At 46.5% G+C, this 18,873-nt stretch overlaps 1 protein-coding gene across 3 annotated transcripts in view; it reads right to left on the bottom strand.

Annotated features, from left to right (window-relative positions):
* The window catches only part of ERICH1 (glutamate rich 1), a 132,359-nt gene that overhangs the window by 96,228 nt on the left and 17,258 nt on the right, over nucleotides 1-18,873 (bottom strand). The window lies entirely within an intron of this gene.

Genomic DNA, 18,873 nt, shown 5'->3' with positions numbered 1-18,873 from the left:
AATTCTAATGTTTCCCAGCGCTTGATTTTACAAACTTAATTTTCTTTTAACATAGTTTTTTGTTTTTGGTTTGGGGTAGTTTTTTTGGGAGGTGTGTGTATAATTTCCTAGGTTTTTAAAAAAGCTAACCGAAAAGAGAAATTCCATATGTGGCATCATATTGACACCCACATGGTTCATTGGCATATTTCACTTCTTCTAAGGGATAGTGTCCAATTCCTTTCACATTTATGTTAATGGAAAAACTCATTTCCTTCAACAAAAGCAAAAATCAGGTGTAATGAGATCTCAAACAGAAAGGGTCTATAAAATACGTCATGGTCCATTTCCCCCCCATAGATCATGGGGGGAAAATAACCACAGAAAATGTGGAAATGGTACAGGTGCTTAGTGACTTCTTTGTTTCGCTTTTCACCAAGAAGATTGGTGGTGTTTGGACATCTAACATAGTGACTGTCAGTGAAAATGAGGTAGGATGAGAAGAGGCTAAAATAGGGAAAGAACAAGTTAAAATTTACTTAGACAAATTAGATGTCTTCAAGTCACCAGGGCCTGATGAAATGCATCCTAGAATACTCAAGGAGCTGACTGAGGAGATATCTGCCATTAGTCATTATCTTTGAAAAGTCATGGAAGATGGGAGAGATTCCAGAAGACTGGAAAAAGGCAAATATAGTACCAATCTATAGAAAGGGAAATAAGGACAACCCGGGGAATTACAGACCAGTCAGCTTAACTTCTGTACCCGGAAAGATAATGGAGCAAATAATTAAGCAATCAATTTGCAATCATCTAGAACAGGGGTTCCCAAACTTGGTTCGCAGCTTGCTCAGGGTAAGCCCCTGGCAGGGCGCGAGATGCTTTGTTTACCTGAGCGTCTGCAGATATGGCCGCTCGCAGTTCCCAGTAGCCGCGGTTCGCCATTCCCGGCCAATGGGAGCTGCGGGAAGTAGTGCAGGCCAGACCACCACTTCCCGCAACTCTCATTGGCCGGAAATGGCAAACCGCGGCCACTGGGAGCTGCGAGCGGCCGTACCTGCAGACGCTCAGGTAAACAAAGCGTCTCGCGGCCTGCCAGGGGCTTACCCTGAGCAAGCTGCGAACCAAGTTTGGGAACCCCTGATCTAGAAGATAATAAGGTGATAAGTGACAGTCAGCATGGATTTGTCAAAAACAAATAGTGTCAAATCAACCTGATAGCTTTCTTTGACAGGGTAATAAGCCTTGTGGCTGGGAGGAAGCGGTAGACATGGTATAACTTGACTTTAGTAAAGCTTTTGATACTGTCTTCCATGACCTTCCCATAAACTAGGGAAATGCAACCTAGATGGAGCTACTATAAGGTGGGTGCATAACTGGTTGGAAAACCCGTTCCCAGAGAGTAATCATCAGTGGTTCACAGTCATGCTGGAAGTTCATAATGAGTGGGGTCCCGCAAGAATCAGTTCTGGGTCCGGTTCTGTTCAATACCTTCATCAATGATTTAGATAGTGGCATAGAGAGTACATTTATAAAGTTTGCAGATGATACCAAGCTGGAAGGGGTTGCAAGTGCTTTGGAGGATAAGATTAAAATTCAAAATGATCTGGACAAACTGGAGAAATGGTTTGAAGTAAATAGGATGAAATTCAATAAGGAGAAATGCGAAGTACTCCACTTAGGAAGGAACAATCAGTTGCACACATACAAAATGGGAAATGACTGCCTAGGAAGGAGTACTGTGGAAAGGGATCTGGGGGTCAGAGTGGACCACAAGCTAAATATGAGTCAACAGTGTAACACTGTTGCAAAAAAAGCAAACATCGTTCTGGGATGTATTAGCAGGAGTGTTGTAAGCAAGACACGAGAACTAATTCTGCCACTCTACTCAGCGCTGATTAGGCCTCAATTGGAGTATTGTGTCCAGTTCTGGTGCCATATTTCAGGAAGGATGTGGACAAATTGGAAAGAATCCAGAGAAGAGCAACAAAAATGATTAAAGGTCTAGAAAACATGACTTATGAGGGAAGATTGGGTTTGTTTAGTCTGGAGAAGAGAAGACTGAGGGGGAGATGTGATAACGGTTTTCAAATACATAAGAGGTTGTTACAAGGAGGAGGGAGAAAAAATGTTCTTCTTAACCTCTGAGGATAGGACAAGAAGCAATGGGCTTAAATTGCAGCAAGGGAGGTTTAGGTAGGACATTAGGAAAAACTTCCTGTCAGGGTGGTTAATTGCACTGGAATAAATTGCCTAGGGAAGTTGTGGAATCTCCATCATTGGAGATTTTAAAGAGCAGGTCAGACAAACACCTGTCAGGGATAGTCTAGATAATACTTAGTCCTGCCATGAGTGAAGGGGACTGGACTAGATGACCTCTCGAGGTCCCTTCCAGCTCTATGATTCGATGATTTCTTAAATATCTTCTTAAAATGTCATTTCTTATACAAACCATTGATCACTTAAATTACTTCTAATATGTTGCCTCTCATTTCCAATCAATTTTTACAAAAAATTAAATTGTTCTCCTAACCTGACTTTTCTTCTGTTAAACTGTAGTACTTAACACAAAGCTGGGCATATGCTCCTTATACAAAATGGAGTTTAGAGCAAAAGCATATTGTCAACATGTGTTTATGTGACCTCTTCAGTTTATTATAGCTAAGCAAAGGCCCTAAATTAGTGACTTTTGATTCCTCTTAAGGAATCAAAGTACACCTCTACCCCAATATAACGCGACCTGATATAACACAAACTCGGACATAATGTGATAAAGCAGTGCTCTGGGGAGGGGAGGGGCTGCGCACTCCGGTGGATCAAAGCAAGTTCGATATAACACGGTTTCACCTATAACGTGGTAAGATTTTTTGGCTCCCGAGGACAGCGTTATATCGAGGTAGAGGTGTATAAGGACATGAAGCAAATTCTACTCCTTCCCACCCCCTTACATAATTACTTTTACATTTTCAGGCAGGGTTACAAGGGAACTCCTCCCTGTCTTCTTATGGAAGAAAAAAACCCCAGCACTGTCATGTGTCCCTCCTTTCCTCCATTCCATGCATTTGCCTGCAATAAGTTTGACCATGACCATTCAGGCCAGTACATCACCATTTAGAAGATTACTTTAAAGACATGCTTCTAGGCTACTGAGTTTCCTAACAGGCTCCCTATAGATTAATCCAAAATGTATGCTTGAGCAAAAGGATTCATCTGGAACAGTCAACCTTTGAATCTATTAATGTAGATAAGTTTACCCAATGGAAAATTTAAATTTTAAATCTTTGGAAGACCAGAAACCAATTTAAAGAGAAAGCAAAGTCAGTGACATGGCTGCTTTTAGCAGGGCTGAATTTGGCTACAAGGGAATCACAAAAAAGGAAGAAAGTGTGGCTCAATGCATAATTCTCATTCTGAAGTATGAAGATAATTTTTTACAGTATCCTGGAATTTCTGCACCCCTTTAACATTGAAACAAATGGATTATAGTACATTTTATTGAGTATCAGTTTTATTAATTTAAAATCAGTCCCAATTTAACTACATTAAAAATGGTAGATAGTCTCTTTGTTACAGGGATAAAGTAGCTTTTAAAAAACTGGAGCAATTCTTCTCTATTTAGTCTCACTCGGTTTTAGATTAGACCCCAGCTACATTAAAGACCAAATTTCTATCCCCGAGCTGCTAAAGACAACCTTGTTCCTATGGGAAAATGAAGATCACAAAGCTCAGAACAAAGTGTATGAGAGCTAGGGACAAATCATGATTGAGGGGATCCAGCTACAGATCTTTAGCAAATCCAAAGTCTGACCACCTACAATGATAGGCAACAGTATTAGGCCATTAACTGAAATTAAGCTATTTTGTAAATACAGTAGCTGAGTCTCCATCAGCTGTTTTATGTAAAAGGATAAAAACAAATTGTAGACTTAGGTAACAAGCTATTTATCTTGTACTTTATTGTGAATCAATATAGGCTGTGATGTATAGGCCAATTTCCTGCAATATCTTTGGAAGATCTTATTGAATTAAATTTAAATAGCTGTGGAGTCATTTGTATTACAAACTTTGCATTTATCTATTATTGTGGGATTTTACATAACTTCTCTAGGGGGGAAATGTGGCCAGTGTATACCTTGGGAAGTGTTTTGAGCTTCAAAAGGAGTATTTTAAACAATGTGCCAGACAGGAAGGAACATGCAGGATAGACAAAATAAAGTGGGTTTCCTAGGAAATACCTAGGGGGAGAGGAATGTAAATTCTCACCATCAGATCTAACCTTTAGAAGCTATGCCCTGAGGAGAGGATCACTCTCTGGCTGATTACCTACTCAAAGTCTCTGAAGATCAAAGTCCTAGACCAGTGGTGGGCAACCTGTGGCACGTCAGGGTAATCTGTTGGCAGGCCGCCAGGCAGTTTGTTTACATTTGCATGGCCGCCCGCAGCTCCCAGTGGCCGCAGTTCACCGTTCCCGGCCAATGGGAGCTGCAGAAAGCGGCGTGGGCCGCAGGGATGTGGTGACTGCTGCTTCTTGCAGCTCCCATTGGCCGGGAATGGCGAACTGCGGCCACTGGGAGCTGCACGCGGCTGTGCGAATGTAAACAAACTGTCTGGAGGCCTGCCAGTGGATTACCGTGATGGGCCGCAGGTTGCCCACCACTGTCCTAGACTGTATAAAAGAAAGGCTAACCTATTCATAGGGGTGCTTGTTCTGAGGTAACAGCTGTTACGAACCTGTAGCCACAGGAAAAAATCCTTTGTTGGGTTTGAAGAACTGACTTCTACCAGAGTTCTTGTTGGACTGAGGGGGTGATCTCTGGTAAGCTTATTAGCATGCGGGTAAGTTCTTTTATTTTTTTGTAATATATTTTCTCTTCAATGCTTTCACCTTAAAAATAAATGTGATTGCTTATAAAGAGCTGGGAGGTATCTTAACTGTGGGCAATTACATTGCTACATAGCTTCTGGAAGAAAACAAAGCGAGCCTGCTTAGGCAGTTTGCCTTGCTGGGGAACTCCCAGGGTAGGCAGGGAACTGTGCTGCTTGGAAAAACCCTGGTCAGAAGGGAGAGAGACATGGGTGTCTATTCAACAGAGGTGATGGCTGAGGAGCTGGGACCTTATAGTAGGAGCGCTTGCTGGAGAATGAATACAGGTTGCAGTTGCCTTGAACTGTGACATAGGCAATTATATTTTGTGTTCAGCATTATTTTTTCTGTCAGATGTCTACAGATTTCAGACATATTGGGAGAGCACATAGTGATATTTCCAATATGGCTTTATAATTAAGTTAGCACTTTGCCAATTATTTCAGCCAGAACTGTAGATCTCATTGGTTGAATGTTCCTTCCAAAAGTCTAATAATAGAACCCTCTGTCAATCAATGTAATTTTTATAGAATGCAGCAGCTTCAAATCCAAAAGGCCATGTCTATGCTGCAATTTGTTAATTACCTTCAGTGATTAACTGATTATATCATTACTGGGACATTTTCCTGGAACAGTCACAGGAAAAAAAGTTATCCATAACCCTATACAAAGTACAAGTTTGCTCAAAGATTTTGTTTTTAAACTGAATTTTCTTCTAATATCCTTCCTTACTTTGGATAATTGAAAAATAATCAATATAGCAATTAGTTCCTGTTAAGAGCAAGAGTGATAGTAAGAAACATATTTTGGGAAAAAACAATGTATAGTATGCCAAATTCAACACAGATTTACATCTTAAGCAATCCTACTGACTTCAAATAATGGTTTTGTATTGTGGGGGAGGGTAGAGGAGGCAGGCACTTGTAAGAGGAGACAATGTCAAATTTGGCCCAAAATGCCCATGGTTTTGCCTCTGAAGAGCAGCCACCACTGGAATGTTATCTAAGTGGACATTTAAGATAAGTCACTAGTTTTAAGAAATGGAAATAAAAAGACGCTAACCTAGAAGGCTCCCAATGACTTGTCCATCAGATACTCCAACATACCTAATGAAAACAAAGATGGCTAGAGACTAGGCTTCTATCAACTCATCTCCCCAATCTCTTGCAAAAATTTCCCAGGTGTAAGGCCCAGTGGGTCTTGAATCTGGGCCTGCAAAGCTGATCAGTAGCAAACACCTCCACGCTTCCACCCAGTAGCAGCTGTAACTGGCTCATGCTCCACTACCCACAACCTGCTGCAGACAGAGACCATAGGAAGTCTCACCTCAGGGGATCCAACAGGCAGCAGCCTCATGCATCCTGATTGGCTCCTGCCCCTATATGAATCCAAAGGGGTGTTTCAGGAAGTATCCAAGTGACAGCACTGATCTCCTGTAGCCGCCTGCTTTCCTCTCTTAAATTCCTGGCTTTGACCTCAGTTTGATTTGTACCTTGCCTCTTAATCCACACCCTGAAACCGCACTGGGATGCTGATTCTCAGAGATTGACTATGAACTCCTCTGCTATTTCAGCCTCAGGTTTGACCCTGCTCTGATCCTTGGTCCCAACTGCCCTTGTCAGGATCCTGACAGTTTGCCTGGACCACTCTAGACCGTGGCGAAGGCCTACTCTGAGGGAATATGGAGGTAACGGTCCACTCCCTACCAAGATGCCTGCATAAGTTGATTGCCTGCACAGAGCTTGGTTCTCTGTTGCAAGCTGCGATACTTGGGCTCACAGCATGGGGAGCAAATTCTGAGAGCAATCTACCTAGCTCAATGAAGAAAATGTGGGACTGTGGGCCCAGCTGGCACACCATGCTGCAGATGCTAAGAGAGCAGATGGCTCAGCTGTGGGCGAGAATGCTGCACTGGGGTATGTGCTATGGCCGTGTACCCGGACCCAGAACTCCTGTGACCCCTTCTCAGAGCATTTTAATGGGGACTACCAAAAATTCAGGGGGGGGTTATTAACCAATGCCAACTGCTGTTTCTGCTTCAACCCCAATACTACCCCATCAAACAAGCAAAAGGAAAACTCATTACTAGCCTCGTAATGGGAGTTGCACTGAATCGGACCTTGCCCCTGCTCGAACAAGTGACCCGGACGCTATCTAACTGAGATACCTTCCTCCAGGCATTTTCTGCTCAGCGGAGGCGGCCCTGTGCAAAACTCAGTCAGGGGCAGGGACTGGCCTCCTCCTGTGTTACTCACTTTTGGCAACTAGTCTCGTACACTGAGTGGAACAAAACAGCTCAGTTCTACCAGTTCTGGTGAGGACTATGCAAGGGGGTTAAGGATGAGCTAGCTTGTGTCGAGGCGCTGATCAACCTAGATGCCTTCATTGACCTCATCATATGCATCAACAACAGGCAGCCACCACACCCCCAGCATCTCTTGGGACCTGTCTCCAAAATGGACTCTGAACCCATGCAGCTAGATCCTCAAGGAATCAATTCTGAAGCACTTAGAGGAGAGGAAAGTGATCAGGAACAGTCAGCATGGATTCACCAAGGGTAAGTCATGCCTGACTAACCTAATTGCCTTCTATGACGAGATAACTGGCTCTGTGGATGAGGGGAAAGCAGTGGACATGTTATTCCTTGCCTTTAGCAAAGCTTTTGAAACGGTCTCCCACAGTATTCTTGCCACCAAGTTAAAGAAGCATGGGCTGGATGAATGGACTATAAGGTGGATAGAAAGCTGGCTAGATCGTTGGGCTCAACGGGTAGTGATCAATGGCTCCATATCTAGTTGGCAGCTGGTATCAAGCGGAGTGCCTAAAGGGTCGGTCCTGGGGATGGTTTTGTTCAATATCTTCATTAATGATTTGGAGGATGGTGTGGACTGCACCCTCAGCAAGTTTGCAGATGACACTAAATTGGGAGCAGTGGTAGATATGCTGGAGGGTAGGAACAGGATACAGAGGGACCTAGGCAAACTAGAGGATTGGGCCAAAAGAAACCTGATGAGGTTCAACAAGGACAAGTGCAGAGTCCTGCACTTAGGGTGGAAGAATTCCATGCACTGCTACAGACTAGGGAACGAGTGGTTAGGCAGCAGTTCTGCAGAAAAGGACGTAGGGGTTACAGTGGACGAGAAGCTGGATATGAGTCAGCAGTGTGCCCTTGTTGCCAAGAAGGCTAATGGCATTTTGGGCTGTATAAAGGGGCATTGCCAGCAGGTCGAGGGATGTGATCATTCCCCTCTATTCGACATTGGTGAGGCCTCATCTGGAGTACTTGTGTCCACAGTACAAGAAGGATGTGGAAAAATTGGAAAGAGTCCAGCGGAGGGCAACAAAAATGATTAGGGGGCTGGAGCACATGACTTATGAGGAGAGGCTGAGGGAACTGGGATTGTTTAGTCTGCAGAAGAGAAGAATGAGGGGGGATTTGATAGCTGCTTTCAACTACCTGAAAGGAGGTTCCAAAGAGGATGGATCTAGACTGTTCTCAGTGGTACCTGATGACAGAACAAGGAGTAATGGTCTCAAGTTGCAGTTGGGGAGGTTTAGGTTGGATATTAGGAAAAACTTTTTCATTAGGAGGGTGGTGAAGCACTGGAATGGGTTACCTAGAGAGGTGGTGGAATCTCCTTCCTTAGAGGTTTTTAAGGTCAGGCTTGACGAAGCCCTGGCTGGGATGATTTAGTTGGGAATTGATCCTGCTTTGAGCAGGGGGTTGGACTAGATGACCTCCTGAGGTCCCTTCCAACCCTGAGATTCTATGATTCTATGATCTATGATACTGTCTGCCCTCATGTGATCCCTAAGGAAAAAGAGTGCTGTCACCCCATGGGCTGTGTTTCTACTGTGAAGGATCTGGCCACACTCTTAACAAATGCCCATCATGTGCTCTAGCACAACCCAGTTTAGTAAACGACCATCAGGGCTGGCCTTACGGGTGGGCAACTACCCAGGGTGCCATGGTCAGGGGGTGCTAAGGTCAAGTGACAAGGAGTGGGGCATGCCTGGGGTGTGAGGCCGTAAAAGGGAGCTTAGGGCAATAGAAGGGGGAGAGGCAACGTGGCTCGGGGTGGGGATGAATGGGGAGGCAGTGGGGCAGTGCTTAATTTGCAATGACAGAGGTGCCGGAACTGAAGCTGGGTGGCCAGAGAGCGGCAGCTGCTGGTCGAGCACCCAGCTCCGAAGGTCATGCCGCCACCAGCAGCAGTGCAGAAGTAAGGATGGTATGGTATCATATTGCCATCCTTACTTCTGTGCGGCTGCTGGCGGTGGTGCTGCCTTCAGAGCTGGGTGGCCAGAGAGCGGCAGCTACTGACTGGTAGCCCAGAGTGCCAAGGCTATGAACTGCCAAGCCTAGAAGTGCTGATGCTCAGTCCCAGCAAGCCCTGGCACACATTAAGCATGCCAATGGCCAATGCGAGGTGCCCTAGAGCAGAGGTGGGCAAACTTTTTGGCTTGAGGGCCACATCTTGGTATGGAAATTGTATGGCGGGTTGGCTGGGGCAGGTGATTGGGGTGCAGACTCTGGGTTGGGGCTGGGGATGAGGGGTTTGGGGTGCAGGAGGGTGCTCTGGGCTGGGATGGAGAGGTTCGGAGGGCGGGAAGTGGTTCTCGGCTGGGGCAGGGGATTGGGGTGCATGGGGGTGAGGCTCCAGCTGGGGGTGCAGACTGGGATGGGGCTGGAGATGAGGGGTTTGGGTGCAGGAGGGTGCTCTGGACTGCAATCAAAGGGTTTAAAAAGTGTGATCAGGGCTGGGGCAGGGGATTGGGGCGCAGGGGGAGGCTCAGGGGTGCAGGATCCGGGCAGTGCTTACCTGAAGCGGCTCTTGGAAACAGCAGCCCATCCCCCCTCCGGCTCCCACGCAGAGGCGGGGCCACACTGCTCTGTGCACTGCACCGTCCACAGGCACCACCCCTGCAGCTCCCATTGGCTGCAGTTCCCAGCCAATGGGAGCTGCAGAGCTGGTGCGTGGGGCGGGGGGCAGTGTGCGGAGCCCCCTGGCTGCCTCTGCTTCCGGGAGCCAACCGGAGCTGCTGCACAAGTGGCAAGTCCCCGACCCCACTCCCTGGTGGGAGCTCAAGGGCTGGATTAAAAGGTCCGATGGGCCGGATGCGGCCCATGGGCCATAGTTTTCCCACCCCTGCCCTAAAGGGAATGAACATAACAGGTAATCAAGTGATCCATCCCCTGTTGCTCATTCCCAGTTAGGTTATTATTTTCAGCTTATTATTAGAAATTCCTTTTTCCCCATGGGTAGTCTAGAGATTCTTCTGGCTACAACAGAACAGACATGCCAATACCTGTCCTAGAGGACATTTTGGAACTACATCTCTTAAGCTTCTGATAGGTGGGGATTTGCATGACTGAATCTGAAGAGAAGACACTCCCTTCATTCTACTCCAATGGAAAAAGGACAACACCCAAAAATAAAAAAATATATTTGGCCCAACTTTACTCAATTTACTGCCAATACAGTCAAGGGAGTTACAAAAGGGACAAACTTAGCTCATTATATTCTCTATCCCAGCCAGTCAAGACAAATCCATTTTATCAAGTTGTTATATATGTACCATTTTTACTGTTTCTTTTCTTAAGATAATTAGTTTCCCTACAGCTGGCTACATTTAGGTTTAGAGTTTGTTTTTACTTACAGCTAATGTTAGCATTTTCTACTCCAATTAGGCAACTGTTACATACTATTAGATGAACTACTTGTTAAATTGTTTTTGGTTGTTGCAGAAGCAAGCAGCGCTCTGACAGCTAAATTATTTGAAATTAAGATGCAACCAAAAAGAGGTGTGTGCGCGTGTGGGTGGGGTGGAAAGGGTCCATCCAGCAGCAAAACACATTTCAATGTGGGGGATTTAAGTCTTGGTGTCAAGACCATTCCTGTGATGGCCAGGGTTACATATATAACAGATGTAGCCCACTCATACCTTGGGGGGGTGGGGGGGGGGAGAAGGGAATTGATGCCAAGTGTAAGGGTACGTCTATACTTACCTCCGGGTCCGGCGGTAAGCAATCTATCTTCTGGGGTCGATTTATCGCGTCTTGTCTAGACGCGATAAATCGATCCCGGAAGTGCTCGCCGTCGACGCCCGCTACTCCTGCTCCGCGAGAGGAGTATGCGGCGTCGACGGGGGAGCCTGCCTGCCGCGTGTGGACCCGCGATAAGTTCGAACTAAGATAGTTTGACTTCAGCTACGTGAATAACGTAGCTGAAGTTGCGTATCTTAGTTCGAAGTGGGAGGTTAGTGTGGACCAGCCCTAAGATGTATCAATTGAGAACCATTTTTGCCATGGTGACAGGATGATGGTTTCTAAATGTGAATGGAGTATTAGTATATATTCATTCACATTTGGTTATTTATGCCACTAGAATGAGACACCTGTGCACTTTCACACCCTTGAGGGACAAACAAAAATGTGTGACATTCCAATTTGTTTTATGACAGTTATCTCTACAGCTCTTTCCTTTACTCACAATAGACAGCTTATCAGGAGTAATTAACAGCGAAAGGGAAGATGAATTGTTTAGTCTCCAAAGCTGTTTACTGCATTGTATGCTGCAAGAGATCCTTAAGCATGTGCACTTCAACAATTCTGACAAATCAGCAAGCCAAATATTGTCTGCATCTTTAAGTTTCCTTTTCCTAGACATTTGTCACTTCGGTTAAAAATCTCTGAAATAGTAACGTGACAGACATTGCAACCACATGCAGTATCTTTGGGAACCATATTGTTTTAAATATATCAATGTTCTTTATATTGTTGTGGGCTAGGAATTCTTCTACTCCCCAGGTAGGGTTACCACAGCTCCTCCAGGAACTAAAAACAGCGTGTGGGGTAATAATTGCACTCCCTGTGATTGTAAACAGCTTCAGAGAAGTACCACCCCCTAGGGTGGCTTGCATATTCTGGGTCAGAGCAGTACTAGAGATCAAGAAGAAAGGGCTTTTGGTTTAAAAGGGCCATCTTGAACTGAGACAGAGTCTTTTTGATTCAGCAAAAAGACAACACCTTTTGTGCAAGGGGTCAGGACCCAAACTTGCTGGAGGGTTGGAAAGATTGGAACCTGCAAAGGTCTCCACAGAACTGATGGAGAGCTATTGATAAAGCATTTAAATCCCTGTTTTTGTTTTATGTTTTCTCTGCATGCTTTTATCCTTGAATAAACATACCCTGCTTTGAAACAGCTGCATGGTATCTGGTAAGTTACCGTCATTGCAGAGTAACTAAAAAGCAGGAGGCTGGATGTTTGTCAGACCTGCTTGGGGATAATCACAGTGAAGGGCAAGAGGACTGCAGCTCAAAGCCCCCAGCCAGCAAAGAGTGGGATGTAGGTCCCTGCCCAGAGAAAGGCAACAGCTTGGGGCCTTAGACTGAGTGGGCATTCCTCTGAAGCAGCTGTGGAAGGGGGGTGTTTATTAATTTAGATGGAATAGATGGACTCAAACAATTAAAGGTGTTAATAAGACCCTGTTGCTGTCCAATATTAAACAGCTATAAACAAGGTTTGGTCTACAGAGACTTCAATCTGCTTAGTACCGTGGCAAAACACCATTACAAATCTTTTTAACCTTTTCCTATAAAACATTATTATACAGACCCTAACCATAAGCTCAACTGTGAAAATTCATAAAGAATCACAATAACTTATAATAAACAATGACAAAAAGTTACAAGAGGGAGACGGACTGAATTGGTATAAATAAAAAGGCTTGCTGATCTAATTCAAGGACTGTGTTAAGATTATACCTGGGAAACAGGAGAATTGAGTCTGAAAATCAATTAACCAAATTTGGTGTGTCGAAAAGTAGAAGTTTATTAGTAGACAAAATAATAAGAGGACAGACTATTCTGCCTATCACTCCTCTTTGGGATTTTAAGAAACTACTTCGGGGGGAAATATAGATGACCAAAGGCAACCCTGACACTAGCTGACTGAAAGATGAGAAAAATGGGAAGGAATCAGCTTCACCATCATGGCTGCCACCCCCACCATCTCCTGGGACCACAGACCTTCTTCTTTCCAATCCTGAAAGATGTCCTAACCTAACTGGACCAGAGAAAGCGAGGCAGATGACATCACCACCCCTACCACCTCTTGTTGAATCCTGACCACCACGTGGGATATCAGACATTTTTCTCCCTTCCACACACCCACACACTCCTTTTCCTTCCCTACCCGATTTCTTGTCTTTCCTATCGGTCTTCTTTTTCCTTCTGTAATAACAATCTGGCTTAGCCGGCCAAGACTACACATCTTGCAACACTGTTGTAAGCGTGTGACCAAAGAAGCAAATAAAGGCAATGCCCTAAATAGCCTGGTGCTGGTACAAGTTTGCCGGGTCTTGGAGTCGCTAGTAGGACTGAGTGCCATGCTTGTGTTTTTCCAGCAGTGAGGCTGCAAGTGATAGCCAACACCAGAGACTAAGGCCTTGGCTACACTTGCGAGTTACAGCACTGTAAAGCTTCCCCCAGCGCTGTAACTCACTCCCCGTCCACACTGGCAAGGCATTTGCAGCGCTGTATCGCCGTGGTTGCAGCGCTGCATGTACTCCTCCTCCCTGAGAGGAATAGTGAGTATTGCGCTGCCGCTGCAGCACCAGCGTGGCCGCCCAATGCGCTGTGAATGGCCTCCAGAATTATTCGGCAGTATCCCACAATGCCTGTTCTAGCCACTCTGGTCATCAGTTCAAACTCTACTGCCCTGGCCTCAGGTAACCAACCATGTGACCCACCCTTTACGTTCCCCGGGAATTTTAAAAATCCCCTTCCTGTTTGCTCAGCCTGGCGTGGCGTGCTATCAGCGAATCTTTCCAGGTGACCATGCCTCCACGCGCCAAGCGAGCCCCAGCATGGAGCAATGGCGAGTTGCTGGACCTCATCAGTGTTTGGGGGGAGGAAGCTGTCCAGTCCCAGCTGCGCTCCAGCTGTAGGAATTACGATACCTTCGGGAAGGTATCAAAGGACATGATGGAAAGGGGCCATGACCGGGACGCCCTGCAGTGCAGGATTAAAGTGAAGGAGCTGCGGAGTGCCTACCGCAAAGCCCGTGATGCAAACGGACGCTCGGGTGCTCCCCCCACAACCTGCTGATTCTACAAAGAGCTGGATGCGATACTTGGGGTTAACCCCACCTCCACTCTGAGCACCACCATGGACACTTCAGAGCCGGTGTGGGGGGTGGGGAGGAGGAGGAAAACGGGAGTGATGGTGGTGAGCCGGATGGAGACACCCCAGAATCCCTGGAGCCATGCAGCCAGGAGCTCTTCTCGAGCCAGGAGGAAGGTAGCCAGTCGCAGCGGCCGGTACTTGGTGGAGGCCAAACAGAAGAACAGGCTCCCGGTAAGCGGGTTCTTTTTTTCCGGGAAGGAATTTTTTCAGTGTTGGCTCTCCCCAAGGCACAGAAACCCAGAGGACAGTGCAGCCCTGAAACAATCAGTCCCCCTTACTCACCATTTTGAGGCTCCCGTGGGATGTGTGCGCTCTGTTTCGGAGGGGGAAATTATGCTATTGTGTAGACCCTGTGTGTTTTCTACTCCTTAAGTGTGGGGGGAATCATTACTCTGTCTGGTATAAACAATGCTGCCTCTGTTAAATGTTGCATTTTGCCTATACAGCAGCATCAACCTTGAGACCTCAGCCGTCCCTCTTATCGCCTGCTCAGAGACTGCAAAGGCTCAGGAAGAGACCGCGATAAAGCAAAGAAGACATGCTGCAAGAAGTGATGCGGCAATCTATTAAAGAGAATGAGAAAGCACAGAACTGGAGGGAGAGAGAAAGCAGGATCCGCCCGGAAAACGCAGTGCACCGGTGGCAAAGCACGGAGCACTGGCAGCAAAGCACGGATCGGCTCATAAGCATCCTGGAGCGCCAAGCAGATGCTATCCAAGAGTTGGTAGCCATGCAGAAAGAAGAGCAGTACCACAAACGCAAACGCCGCCCCCCCTACAGCCCTTGTCCCAAAACTCTTTCCGTTGTGCCCCACTGTCACCTCCAACCCACTTTCCCCAACTTCCGTGTTCTTCACGCCACCCGCTGCCTCCAACACCAGTATCTTCACCACCCAGCCCTGAAAACCATGACCCTTACCCTCGCACTCAACCCCCATCACCATGCAGTATAGCTGTCCTGAAGTGCAGCACTCACTGCACAGCACACCAGACAGGATATGCGCGAATCTGTGATTGTACCGTTCCCCACTTCACCCCCTTGTTTCTTTTCAATAAATGGATTCTTTGGCTTTGAAAACATTCTTTATTATTGCATAAAGTAAAAGACTCCTTAGCCCAGGAAATAAACAGGCACTGCAAGTCTGCTTGTATGCTTAGCAGACACTGATTCCTAAAGATTGGAACTACTGCACTTCACTCTCGTGCAGGGCACCAGATATCACTGCTGGTTTTCAGCCTCAAATTGCTCCCTCAAGGCATCTCTAATCCTTGCAGCCCCGCGCTGGCCCCCTGTAATAGCCCTGCTCTCTGGCTGTGCAAATTCAGCCTCCAGGTGTTGAATCTCGGAGGTCCATGCCTGAGTGAAGCTTTCACCCTTCCCTTCACAAATATTATGGAGGGCACAGCACGCAGATATAACAGCGGGGATGCTGTTTTCAGCCAAGTCCAGCTTCCCATACAGAGATCGCCAACGGCCCTTTAAACGGCCAAAGGCACACTCCACAGTCATTCGGCAACGGCTCAGCCTGTAGTTGAACCGTTCCTTGCTGCTGTCAAGGCTCCCTGTGTAGGGTTTCATGAGCCACGGCATTAACGGGTAAGCGGAATCTCCAAGGATCACAATGGGCATTTCAACTTCCCCTACCGTGATCTTCCGCTCTGGGAAAAAAGTCCCGGCCTGCATCTTCCTGAACAGCCAAGTGTTCCGAAAGATGTGTGCATCATGCACCTTTCCAGGCCAGCCTGTGTTAATGTCAATAAAACGCCCACGGTGATCCACAAGCGCTTGGAGAACCATAGAGAAATACCCCTTCCGATTAACATACTCGGATCGTAGGTGGGGTGGTGCCAGAATAGGAATGTTCGTCCCATCTATCGCCCCTCCACAGTTAGGGAACCCCATTTGGGCAAAGCCATCCACTATTTCCTGCACGTTACCCAGAGTCACGGTTCTTCTGAGTAGGATACGATTAATGGCCTTGCAAACTTGCATCAACACGATTCCAACGGTCGACTTCCCCACTCCAAACTGGTTTGCGACCGACCGGTAGCTGTCTGGAGTTGCCAGCTTCCAGATTGCAATAGCCACCCGCTTCTCCACTGGCAGAGCAGCTCTCAATCTCGTGTCCTTGCGCCGCAGGGTGGGGGCAAGCTCCTCACACAGTCCCATGAAAGTGGCTTTTTCTCATTTGAGAGCTCTGCAGCCACTGCTCGTCATCCCAGACTTCCATGACGATGTGATCCCACCACTCGGTGCTTGTTTCCTGAGCCCAAAAGCAGCGTTCCACAGTGCTGAGCATGTCCGTGAATGCCACAAGCAATTTTGTGTCGTACGCATTATGTGGCTCGATAGCATCGTCGGACTGCTCACTCTCACTGTCACTTTGGATCTTAAGGAATAGTTCGACAACCAAACGTGACGTGCTGGCGAGATAAGTCAGCATACGCCTCAGCAGTTCGGGCTCCATTTCCCGCACACAGATCGTGCTGCACAGAAACCGTTGAAAGATGGTGCCAAAGGTGAATGGAAACAAAGGGATTTCTGGGATGCGAAGCGATGCATCACAGGGCCTTGGGACAGGACCCAGAATGCCCCGCACCCATGCCCCCTTCCCACAACCTACAGTGCCAGAATGGGAAGAGGTGCTCTGTGGGATAGCTGCCCATAATGCACCGCTCCCGATAGCGCTGCAATTGCCGCAAATGTGGCCACGACAGTGCGCTGGGCAGCTGTCAGTGTGGACAGACTGCAGCGCTTTCCCTACTCAGCTGCACGAAGTCAGGTTTAACTCACAGCACTGTACATCTGCAAGTGTAGCCAAGGCCTAAAGCTGCATTTTCTACTTTTGCTGTTCTTTCCTTTCCCCTTGTATGTGTTGGTCTTGTTTCGCCTTCTAGAAAATAGAATCAAAATTTTAACAGCAGCAGCGATAACAACAGCCCGCCCCATCCCATCTCAACTAACTTCTTTTCTTCCCCCAGAAAGGCCAGTAGTTACCACATTTAACTCCAAGAGACAGTCAAACAAAGGGCGTTTTCCTTCTAAAAACCTCTCTCCAGTTAAAGGAAAAGGGAACAAGGGAGGTTGTTAAAATGAAAGCCTCATTTAATACTTTACATTTCAAATGCTTGAACTGTTTTCCCCTTCTTTTCTCTATCTTTAATAAAACATTTAAATTATTTTTAGTGGTTTGTTTTCTATGATACTATGGAGGCTGAGGTCTCTGTGTACCGAACCTTGTTTAAAACTGTTAAATATTTGACAGTGACAGGGTCTTGTTAACACCTTTAATTTAGATGGAATACATGAGCCCAAAGAATTAACACAACAGGAGGTCAGAGGGCCAGTTCTGATATTAAGGCTGAAAAGGTTTTTGAAAGCACTGGTATCCCTACGTAGCATAATTTTGCATAAGTCAAAAATCAAGGAGTGGGGGGTTAGAAAAAATTAATCTATGGACACTGAATAAAAGAGGAAGTTACTCACCTTGTGCAGTAACGAGGGTTCTTCGAGATGGGTGTCCCTGTGGATGCTCCACTTCAGGTGTTGGTATGTCCCTGCGCAGCAGATCGGAGATTTTCAGTAGCACTGCTCGGCTGGGACACACGTGCACAATAGTCACCTCGTGGTGCTGTTGGCACCTAATGTAGCGCGCACACGGCCCAACCCTTCAGTTCCTTGTCTACTGCAGAGCTCGATGACGAACTCCGAAGTAGAGGGGAAGAGGGTGAGTAGTGGAGCACCCACAGGGACACACATCTAGAAGAACCCTTGTTACTGCACAAGGTGAGTAACTTCCTCTTCTTCCTCAAGTAGGGTCTCTATGTGTGCTCCATTTCAGGTGTCTGTAGAGCAGTGCCCTACTATAGATGGTAGGAGCTTTGGAGTCACGTGTGTTGTTGCAGAGAGCATGGTAAGGCCTAGTATAGTGTCTGACATAGAGCATTGAGTGGTGGCATAATGTTTTGTAAAGGTATGCTCTCAGGCCCTGCATATATCTATTAGAGGGACATTGTTCAGGAAGGCTATAGATGTGGCCTTGGCATGCGTAAAGTGGGATCAGATCCCCAGTGGGGGTTCCTTGTTGTGCAGTCGATAGCAAAGTTGGATACATTTAGATAGTCTCTGGGTTGATATAGCACAGCCCTTGGTGTGTTCTGTTGTGAAAATAAAGTCTTGGGGATTTCCGGAACGGTTTGGTTCTGTCTAAATAAAATGCTATAGCTCGTCTGACATTGAGTGTGTGTAGGATGGCCTCTTGTAAGTTTCCATGTGGTTTTGGGTAAAACGGTAACTAATTAAACAACACACACTAAACTACAACACATCTAATTATTTCTAGAGAGAAAAAACAGAGGCAGCACAGTGCTTACAAGAAGTGGAAGATTGGACAAATGACCAGGGAGGAGTATAAAAATATTGCTCAGGCCGGAGTGAAATCAGGAAGGCCAAATCACACTTGGAGTTGCAGCTAGCAAGAGATGTTAAGAGTAACAAGAAGGGTTTCTTCAGGTATGTTAGCAACAAGAAGAAAGTCAAGGAAAATGTGGGCCCGTTACAGAATGAGGGAGGCAACCTAGTAACAGAGGATGTGGAAAAAGCTAATGTACTCAATGATTTTTTTGCCTCTGTCTTCACGAACAAGGTCAGCTCCCAGACTGCTGCACTGGGCAGCACAGTATGGGAAGAAGGTGACCAGCCCTCTGTGGAGAAAGAAGTGGTTCGAGACTATTTAGAAAAACTGGACGAGCACAAGTCCATGGGGCCGGATGCGCTGCATCCGAGGGTGCTAAAGGAGTTGGCGGATGTGATTGCAGAGCCATTGGCCATTATCTTTGAA

This window comes from Terrapene carolina, unplaced genomic scaffold (assembly GCF_002925995.2).
Source record: "Terrapene carolina triunguis isolate 2854851 unplaced genomic scaffold, T_m_triunguis-2.0 Scaffold42, whole genome shotgun sequence".
Taxonomy (NCBI): Eukaryota; Metazoa; Chordata; order Testudines; family Emydidae; genus Terrapene; species Terrapene triunguis.
The sequence above is the reverse complement of the archived record's forward strand: the minus strand, read 5'-3'. Positions and strand labels throughout refer to the sequence as shown.